The sequence below is a fragment of the Benincasa hispida genome, chromosome 11 (assembly GCF_027475165.1).
Source record: "Benincasa hispida cultivar pf3 chromosome 11, pf3_genome.v1.1, whole genome shotgun sequence".
Taxonomy (NCBI): domain Eukaryota; kingdom Viridiplantae; phylum Streptophyta; class Magnoliopsida; order Cucurbitales; family Cucurbitaceae; genus Benincasa; species Benincasa hispida.
The window spans coordinates 40,426,048-40,437,489 of NC_143488.1; positions in this window are offsets into that span (position 1 = coordinate 40,426,048).

Here is an 11,442-nt window from a genome sequence, read left to right on the forward strand (position 1 = left end):
CAGCGTGCTTCAAGTAGCACATACCATGCGATTGTGTAGCCAAAGACTATGCGATAAGCATGATAGTCTACACGATTGAGTAGCGTGCATCGAGTATCGTATATTATGTGATTGTGTTGCTATTGACTTTGCGATGAGCATGATAGTCTACACGATCGTTTAGCACGTAACCCTTATGTCGAGTATTATATACCGCGTGATCGTCTACTCCTCGAGCACCTACGCGATCATGAAGCACACTCGTATAGATAACTCACATGATAACGTAGCATTAGCTATGTGTTCATTTAGTAGATGCTATATGATCATGCAGAAAACTCTACACGAACGCATAGCAAAATCTAAACGATTGTTTAAATCGAGCTACACGATGCGACCACCATTTCGTCTTCTCTATCGAAACACACTACAACCTTCACTTTTAAAGCTTCATGAACAACTCAAAACTAAAACGAATACAGACTCGATTGCAAGATTAATGCCCAAAAACGCAGGGGCCCTTACAAATTTATTGTTATAATGTAAACAGAAAGCCAAAACAGAGATTACTTCCCTGAAAACATCCATCGACAAACATCCACATACATTTAACAGTTAAACGCAATGTAGAATTTAAAACCCATTAAAATTGTAAACAATTTCAAAGAAATGATATTTGGAATCAGAACACAACCTGGCTCTGATACCAATTGAAGGAACTCGTTTACAATGAGATCCATGAGCGGGAGTAAATCGTCCAAATTCCATTCTGATTGAAAACAAACATTTACAGTAAACACAAACTGATTATGCATTTTAACAAAAATTACAGCATGCTTTTAAACTAGAAAAAAAGTTCAGAGATTATACCTTTGAAGAATACTTCTTCACGTAAATCCCTTGAACTATCACAAACTCCTCGAACAACAACAAAACTCGAACCAAAAGTGTGAAGACACTACAACTTGGTGTCCTCGGTATTCTCAGGGTGAGAATCCAAGAGTAGTGGGTTCTGACTATTTTGGTTAGGAGGGAGTTTGTGAGTTTGGAGGAGGAAGACGATTGAAGAATAACTATCATATAGCAAAAAATTCTATCATGTAGACAAAGAGTCTATTGTATAGTCTCTGCTTTTGTCATGTGTATTCCCCTATGGAAAAATAAAAATTTATTTTATTTATCCCATTTGCCACAAAAACCAATTAACCACCCACTGAGGTGGTTAGAGAGAAAAAAGTGATTATTATTAAAAATAATAAATAATATAAATAAATATGATAACCAACTTATCATATTATATTTATAACCTATAGTTTTAATATTGCATCATATACAATATAAACTATAGTTCTTTTTCTGTGTTTTATGGCATTTAATATAAATCATATGCATATTAAATTTAACAATTATGAATCTCATTCACATAAAATATATTTGAATCACATTTAAATATTTATTCCTCCAGTTAAATAATAATGTATCAAATACATTATATCAATTATATCATATATAATTGAATGAATTTAATTATATCATATATAATTAAATTCCCTCTTATTCACTTGAACATTTCAAATTAACCCAAAAACTGATTCTCAAGTAAATCCTTTTGAGCTATCAAGGGGACCTTATGGACCTGTACTTTGAAGCTCCAACGGTATGTGAACAATTAATTAAACTCTTATTACATTATCCACCATTTGTTAACTGTCGTACACTCTACTAAAGACCGCTAGTTGCACTTTTCGCACTACAGATATATTTCTGTGTCTATTGGATATAACCAATCAACAGTACGATGACCCTTCATAAATTGCTCGTAAGTGCAGTTTGGCCGTTTTGCCCCAATAGTTACCTCTAACTTCTTAAGTACCACTGAATCCTCTGATGAACAATAGATCATAGTCTCACTATGACTAAACCCCTCTCGGGCTAAGAGAGGGTATGGTGCCACATTGTTTAAGACCCGGAATCAGCCCTTAAGAGAGCAATTTATCTACTTACCCCTGTTTTTGGGAAGGAGTGAATTCTGTCTTGTGTAACTGAGTTCCCAGCTCCTAATCAGATAAATTCCTAAAATTGTAGGCTTGTTGAGTCAGCGATCAGCCACTCTCACCCATACAAATCAAAGGATCATCTTCATAGGCAAGAGTTCACAACTCACTCAGGATTAAGGTTATGTTACCTATGTTCATCCTAATGAAATGAAAGTCTCTATTATGAACGGCGTTATATAATGAGACTAAATATTTCGTGGTCCGATCTTATACAAACTCCTTTGTATAGAATATCCCTGCTCGCATGTCTAATACATGAATGATCAGGATCAGATCATTTGTAGCACTTTACAATAATTGTAACACCTACAAAGTGGGTGATACTCGTAGTGCCATCAGGATAAGGTATATACTATAGACTATTTAGGTTATCACTTAAATATGATCCACTTATATGTCTCCACATACATGTTTAAGTTACAACGATAACCATAGATGTTAGTTTATTGGTTTGTGGTTAATGCAACTAAAATATCACATATTTCATAAACAAAATGAATAAAAATATCATACATTATTAATCATATACAAATTTGTTCATACAAGATTTACAAACTATATAGAACATAAACTCCAACACCTTTATCATGTGGTAAGTACTTCCCCATTATTTTTCAACTAGCTTAGAAGACTTTTATTAAGAACAATAAGAATGGACGTGAATGCTAGCCACTGGCAGTATAATACCAAGATACCCAATGTCGGAAAAACATTACATAATCAGAGACCCACACTGTTGTTAATTGAGGCCCACTGCCCGATGTACTGATCTCTGAAACCAAGACCACTGGCGGCGCAACAGAGATCCATTGCTGTTAGAAACCTTCAGACTGAGACCCAATTGGATACACCCATGCAGCAACTTCAAATAGTCTAGGTTTTTTGTCTCTCTCTCTTTAGGTGTTATGCTGCTACACATTCTTCACTCTCTGTGTGTTTCATGATGAAGGCCCTAGAGATGGGAAAGATCATCTTTATTTAAAAAATGCCATTAAACTCATTTACTTAAATGCCCTTATATTTAAAAACACCCTTAAATATGTTTATCATTTCACACATACATATTTTTGGGTCAATCTTTACAGAGCCCGTCTCATGATTCAATGTACCAAAGATAGGTAGCACTTTTAAGACTGATAATTAAGTGTATAGTAACATTTTTAAATAATCGTAAAGATAACAAAATCTATTGGCGATAGACTCTATCATTGATAAGCTCTGAGAGCTAGATCTAAATTTTACCATATTTGCAAATTTTTTTGCATGTGCTTTACCTACTAATAACTTTGACCTGATTGCTATATTTACAACTTCTTAAATTAAACGAGTTGGCACATAGGCTAGTCCACTCTCTAAATAGGTGGAGATCCATATCTTGTCAAATAAATAAATGGGTAGGGTCGAGCTAGGTTGGACAAATTTTGACTTTTGGTCTAGTCTTTGGATCTAACACCAAGTGATGAGACTAATTTTCGAGAATTTGATTCTCCCAACTTTAAGAGAAAGAATACACGTCCATTACGATAAATCCCCCCTCCCAATACTTATTTATGCAAAGGTAAATGTCCTTCTAGGATCCTTGCAACGAATGATATTCCAACAAAGAACTTACTTAGATGGATGAATAACTATTAGATTAAATTTACAATCTATGATGGTCACTCTTAGAACTTAAGACAATTCACTCCATAGCTAATCTAATGAATTGATCTAATCATCAAATCCAAAGCAAGATTTGAAAAAGAAAAGACCAAAGAGGTTGAATAAACTCAAGGTTTATAATATCATTAATCTGAGTTTTCAACAAGGAAGTTTAAAGGTCTAAGAACTTTTTCAAAATTTAATAAATGAAAATTGTATAAAATAAGTCTTAGAAAATTGAAACTCAATTGCATATTAATTGAGAAGTCAAAATGCAAAACTAAAAATTTAGAAATGCTCTAACTAGTCTTATTTAACTCCTCGAGAAACCATCGAACTTGATGTGCACATTTGAAAAGGTTTGACATTACGAATTCCAATGCTATGCACACTTGACAACACATCCTTCACAATTTTTGCACAGTTTGTTTCTCCTTCCATGTCATCATCCAAACTATACGACTTTTCCCGTGTCATCTTCACTCTATTCTCTTCTTGTGCAATAGCTAGTGTTTGAAGATGTAGCGTGAAAACTTTTTTAATCTTCTTTGTCTTTACTTCTTGTATAATAACTCCTTTTAGGCAAATGTAATGGATCAATGATTGGATTCACGTCAAATTACAGAGAATTACGCTCTCATATTGGCCACATATAATCTTTATGTATATTCTATTGTATGATTATATTTTGGAGTGTTTTCAAAACTGTGTTTGAACGAATAGTTTTACCATTGACTTTTATTTATTTCAATCACTATCAAATGCAAAATTTATTGAACAATAGACTATTTTTCGACAACTTATTAATCTTAGGTTTGAATAATAGACTATTCCAAGTTCAATGGGAAAACAAAAGTGGAAACCAAACTAACTCACCGAACAAAATTACAAAGACTACAGTATATATATATACACACACAAAAAAGCTAAGAGCAAACCAAAGTTGGAGAAAAAGCTTGGGAGAGTAAAACAATCAGAAAATGGAGAGCAAGAAGAACACTGGTTTGGTGGCGATGGTGGTACTGGTGGTTTTTATGATCGCTACTGTAGCGGATTCTGCCGTGACGACCGAGAAAATGGTGGTCGGAGTGAAGGTGGACGGTGGTATCCATGGTTTCCCAAGGAAATTAATAGGAGGAAGTGGAGTATGTCTTGTAAAAGATAAGCCTTGCAAATCTCACGACGACTGCCCTCCTGACTGTGCTTGTTACACTGCTGGTCATTGTGGGGATTGGGTTCACTAAAATTACTATGTTTTTTTTGTCTTTCTCTCTCTCTTTCTCTTTTTAATTTAAGATAAATAAATCTCTGTTATATGATCTTTCTCATGAGACTGATGATGATGAGCTACTTATGTAACAAAGCTTGTATTCTATTGATAAATGGGAGAGAAGGGTTATGTTTATTTGTGTTTTCTTCATTGCCTATTGAGAATACATATGAAAAGAAAAATCAAATTTAGTTTAATCTTTTAGACGGATGAAAAATGAAGAAGAAGAACGAGGTGAAATATTACATATATAAGAAGACTTAATCCAAATAGTTAAACATTAATATGCAACCTAAACAAACAAAGTTCAAAAAGAGAGATACATACGATATATAAATGAGAAAAACTCAATTGATATGAGGCATTTTAGATATATAATCATGGTGTAAAATTTCCTTTATTCGTTTTTCCCATTAGGATGAAATTTCGAGATTTCAAGAAAATTTAGAGGGTTTTTTTTCTTTCTTTTAGAATTAGCTATGTTAGTTCAATTTTAATTATTATTATTATTTTTTTTTGAAAAAATCAATGTGAGAACATTGAAGATTCAATGTCTCTAGCACTATGGCGGTGGAAGCAGCCTCTCTCTCACGTACGGGATCATTATTTTTTGGAATTTCGAATTTTTGAAATATAAATAACGATTTAGGGAGACTTTTAAAAATAATAATAATAAATAAAACTATTTACGTAAAATAATAAAATTTTATTTTTTTATAGAGATGGATAGAAATTTATTAGTGTTTATTAAGAATAGAAATTCATAATATCACTTATAGATGCAAACGGAAGTGTATCATTATTTTTGTTTTGTGTTTTTATTTATTTTTATTTTTATTTTTCTTTTTCGCTATTTGTATAAATAGCTTGAATTTTTTTATATGTTCAAATTTTCTTCTTACTTTTTTATATTATATTGGTTTTGATACTCATTTTATAGGGATGTCGAATTTATAGATATATAAAAATATCAATAAAAATATTTACATGTCGATATAAATTTAATATCATCTTATCCTTGCATATGGATAAGGTTAGGCAATTTCCGGTTTCTTGTTACTATTCTTGTGTTGTCATGTATAAATAAAAAAATCAAAGTATGAAAATTAAAAATCGAAAAAACAACCATTGAAATTTTCTTTTACACCGTTCTGCTATCTGACTTAATCGAATACACAATAATAAGAATAATAATAACTAAAAAATATTCAAATCCCGAACCCTACTAAAAAATTTGTCAACAAATACGTTTGATTTTGAAGATTAAATTATAAATTCGATTTTTTAATTGAAAAAAATTAAAATATAATCTTTATAGTTTTAAAAATTAGAATTTAGTCCTTATAAATTATATGAACTAAATTTTAACTTTTTTTTTTTATAAAATTTACCATTTAATCGATGTTTGTAAAATGTCAAGGCTTTTAAGGCAGAGAAATTGTGAGGAATAGCTAACACAAGCTGCTGTTTTGATAAATAATCAAAAATAAAAATTCTTAAAATATGGCTATACAGGTTTGATATTTATAAATTTTTTGTACCGTCATCTTAGCCCCACCTCCTAGACTTATGTAGGTGTATTAGTTAGATTTTCAGATTCTTACCAACTCCCCCATTAGATTTAGGAATTTTTTTTTTTTTTAACAGAAGATTTTAATCTCTAACGTACCGTACACATAATTATGCCAGTTAAGCTACACTTCTTTTGATCCTTTATAAGAACTACCCATAATAGCGAATTTGTAAAACCATCGATCTTATTTTTATGTTTTGAAATAAAGATATGATATATAATATGTTTTAGTATTTGAAATTTATAATATATCTAGATTTTCTATTTTAAACGTTACATATTAGCAAGAACCACAATCTCACCCTAATAGGATTAGTTTTTAAATAAACATGATAGACAGTTTTAAAAAAGATACCGTTCTTCCCTCTTTTCATCTCTCAATCTTGTTGTTGATTCCAGTAAATAGAATAAATAGTCTATAACAATTTAGGGTTTAATTCATTAAATTAAACAAGTCCTTATATCAAGGACAAATTGAAAAGTATGTAGTATCGGGATTGGAGAACATTTATTGTTTTGAAGTATTTAATTATCAACGGAATCATCAAGTAAGTTTACCATTCTTTTTACCATCAATTTTGTCATATAATATGTATTTTGGTTGATTTAATTATTCTAGTAGTATCGGATTGTGTTAATCGCTTCCTCATTGTCCCCATTGAGTTTAATTGAGAAATTAAACATTTGGTATTAAAGTCGGTCTAATATGAATTAAATCACCACTTTTAGGGTTTATGAGAATTTGGGTGTTTTCTCATTTGAAGTTAATTAATTAAAATTTATGTTGTTAAGTAGTTTATGGCATAAAAGTAATTGCCTTAAATTGATCCAATTTGGGGATTTGGTTAATTGCGGTTCACTTGTGAGATAATAAGATGAGAATTCAAAATGTGATCTCCAACAAGGAAGTTTATTTAATTAAATATGTTTTGGATACACATCTTTCTGGACAATGAAATTGGAGATAGAATCTGTATTACCATCATGCGGTAAAAAAAATGAAATTGGAAATTGCTTGAAATCAATTTAATAATATTATTAAATTAATAATTTAAAGAGAAATTATTTTAAATGGTAAAACTGTTGAAAATACTTATAAAATATAATAAATTTTTCGAATTATTAATGATAGACGTTGATAGACACAGCTAGACTTGTAAATATTTTTAAAATTTATCCGTATCTATCAGCTTCTATCATTAATAATTCTAAAATTTTGTCATATTTTGTAAATATTTTAGTTTATTTTTCTATATTTAAAAACAACCCTAATTTAAATCTTTAATATTTTAGTGTGTTAGTCACTAAAGTGGTCTACTTGGAATTGATTAAATTATTTAAATTATTTTATAAATATTTATCTGAGAAACCATCATAAATGACATTTAAGAATGATAAACATTTATAGTTATTAACATGAAGTTATACGGTTATTCAAAGGTAGATCTTACTCATTTAATAATAATTGAATTAGTTTATGAACTATTGGTGTTGATATTCAACATGCGGAAGCAATTAGAATCTTAGGTATTCTAATTCCATCAATTTTAGCAATTAAGCAAGCATGTTGATCATATTGAAGAAATTGGGTTTTGAAGTTATACCTTTAAAGAATTCTTCAAATATTCAAATCCAACTCGAATTTCCTCTCCAACAAGTTGTAGACCACCACTTATCTTCCCTGTTATTCTCTAGGACATTAGATTGGATTGTGGGATCCAAATTGAGATTAAATTTAGGGAGGAATGAAGAGAAGATCTGGATTTTTTCTTTTTTTCTTTTTTTTTTTTGTTTTTGTTTTGTGTGTGTATTAAAGGGTTGAAGAACCCTTCTGATTTACAGCAAAATTCAATTGCATGTCCATTTTTTTCAGCGGATCCTCAACATGTATTTCCATTATTTCACATTTGATTGACACCAAAACGACTACAAGGATAATGAAATTGGGAGGTGAAAGATGAATTGGAAGAAGGGGAAAAACCCCCTTCTTTTCAAATCCAAAATTTTATTTAAAATTGCAATTTCATTTTTAAATTGTTTTTCTCTAAATTTATTTTCTAATTGAAATCAATTTTGAAAATGAAATTTAATTTTGAATTATTAATTCACTAATTAATATTCAAAAATCAATTAATCAAAATTAATAAATAAGATTAATTAAACAATTTAATAAATTAAAAAGTAATTTAATATTAAATATTAAATTAATGAAACACCATAATATAATCATGAATACTTATTCATGTAATTAATATGTAAATCAAATTTAAATATTATCCAATTCTCCAATTTCGTTTAATTCGAAAATTAAACATTTAATTATATCATATATAATTAATAATTCTCTTAAATTAAATTTGAACGTTTCAAATTTCCTCATCACTCTATTCTAAGGTTTAATCCGTTTGTGACCTAGAAGGTGGATCTAATGAACCTACAGTTCATGAGCTCCAACGATTCGAGATCAATTAGCTAAACTCTTTAAACTGTATTAATCAACATTCGTTAACTACTGGGTCACTCCACTAAAGCTTAGTAGTTGCACTCTCCTCACTGTAAATATATTTATGTCCACTTGATTTAACCATGATCAATAAGTTGATACTTCACAGATTGTTCGTAATAACGACTGGGTCAAAAGCTGTTTTACCCCGAGATTACATCTTGTTCATTCGGTTCCACTGATCCTCTAATGAACAAATGGTTTGTGACCCAACCAAAAAATTGAGTCCCTCTCAGGCCAATTGGCTAAACTCTTTCAACCATATTAATCAACATTCGTTAACTACTAGGTCAATCCACTAAAGCCCAATAGTTGTACTCTCCTCACTATAGATATATTTATGTCCATTTGATTTAACCATGATTGGTAAGTTGATACTTCACAGATTGTTCGTAATAATGACTGGGTCAAAAGTTGTTTTACCCCGAGATTATATCTTATTCCTTTGGTTCCACTGATCATCTAATTAATAAATGGTTTGTGACCCAATCAATAGACTGAGTCCCTCTCAGGCCAATGAGAGGGTGAGGCCCCTAATTCAAGATTTAGAGCCAACACTTATGGGAACAACCTTTCGATTATCCCTAAAAACGGATAGTAGTGAATTTCGTCTTGCACTATTTATCCCCATCTATCTACATTGTCTTATCCTGGGGGGCTTATTGAGCTAGTGCTGTTGAGCCATCATCCATGCAAATCTAAGGATAATCTTGGATAAACAGAAGTTCATAGTTAGCTCAGGATTAAGGTCAAGTTACTAGGTCATCACTTTGAAATAGTTAGTCTTATATAGTAAACAACATTATAAAGTAAGAGTGGCTTATTTATTGATTCGGTATTATACAAACTTTTTGCACAGGAGGCCCCCACTCGCATGTCTTTATACAGGATCACATCGTTTGTACTAAATACAAAGTGGACCGCCTCCAATAGTGTCCCCAAAATAAGATACCCAACCTTATTCGTATACTATAGGTCATATTGGCTATCTACTCGAACTTGATCCATTCTTATGTCTCCACATAAATCCCAAATAGTCATGTAATAGCCATGGATTTTAGTTTATTGGATTTATATTCTTACAAGTGTAATTTATATATTCAATAACAGTTTTATTGAATAAACATCAATAACATCTTTATTGCAAATAAAATATGTTTAATTTTACAAACTGCGAGTTTTAGGATATACAACCCAATAAATTCTCACTTGGACTAAAACTCTAGTGGGTTTACATATACACAAATATATATAATGTTGAGTATGAAGAGAATAAATACAATACACTAGGGCATCAGATGCCCAGTAATTCTCCTACTTGCCCTAGTTTTATCTATCTCATAGTCCTAGTCCCACTAGGTGATCCTCAAATACTTTAATCGTGAGGGCCTTTGTAAAAGGATCAACTAAATTGTCTTTTGGTGCTATCTGCGTGACAATCACCTCTCCTTGGTGTACTATCTCTCTAATGAGATGGTACTTGCGCTCGATGTACTTTCCGCGCTTACGGGTTCTTGGTTCTTCAGAAATTGAAACTACTCTACTTTTGTCACAATAGAGGGGTTGATGTCTAGGTGATAAACCAACTTTAAAACATTACATCACTCACGCATGCTCATAAAACCGGGTTAACAATGCCCAAGAATTGACTAAAATCCCAGGTAGCAAGTATTCCATAAACCATCAATTTATGTACCTTCAGCCTTAGACAGGATTTTAGCCCACGTGAGTTTGTAACCAAAATTTTACAAGATAATGACCTATTTTAACTATTTAAAACAAGTTGTTATTTGTAAACCCTAGGTGAACATACATCTTATCTTTGTTATGGATTTTAAATGCCTAAACCATTTTTATAACACTTTATAAAATATAGACATGCTATCAATTCATAACATTCATGAAGCATTTCATAATTTAATATAACATTTTATATTAAACATGAAACCCTAACACGTGCATACTAGATATTATAACCATTTGTAACATATTTTCACTGATTTCAAAAACTTATAACATGCAATCTGTTCATTATAAGTTAATGTGTATGCTGCATGTGGCTTTATAAATCTATTATTGATCTATATCAAGTGTAAGCCCTTATCTTCAAATCTTGTAGGTCTAACTGAGTGTTTGTTGTATCCTTTGGTTTTTCATCAATATTATAACCATTTGTAACATAGGTGATGGATAATGGAAAAATTCATTTTTTCATTTTGTGTTTTTGTATTCCAATTTTTCCAATTTTATCTAAAAATCAAATTTTGATTTTAAAAATCAAAATTTAATTAATTTCATAAATTAATTATTAAATAAAACTTAATTAATTTAATATCAAATATTAAATTAATTTTAACACATATCCATCTTTATATAATTAAATCATATTTAAATATAAATTCTTCTATTCCGTTTAATT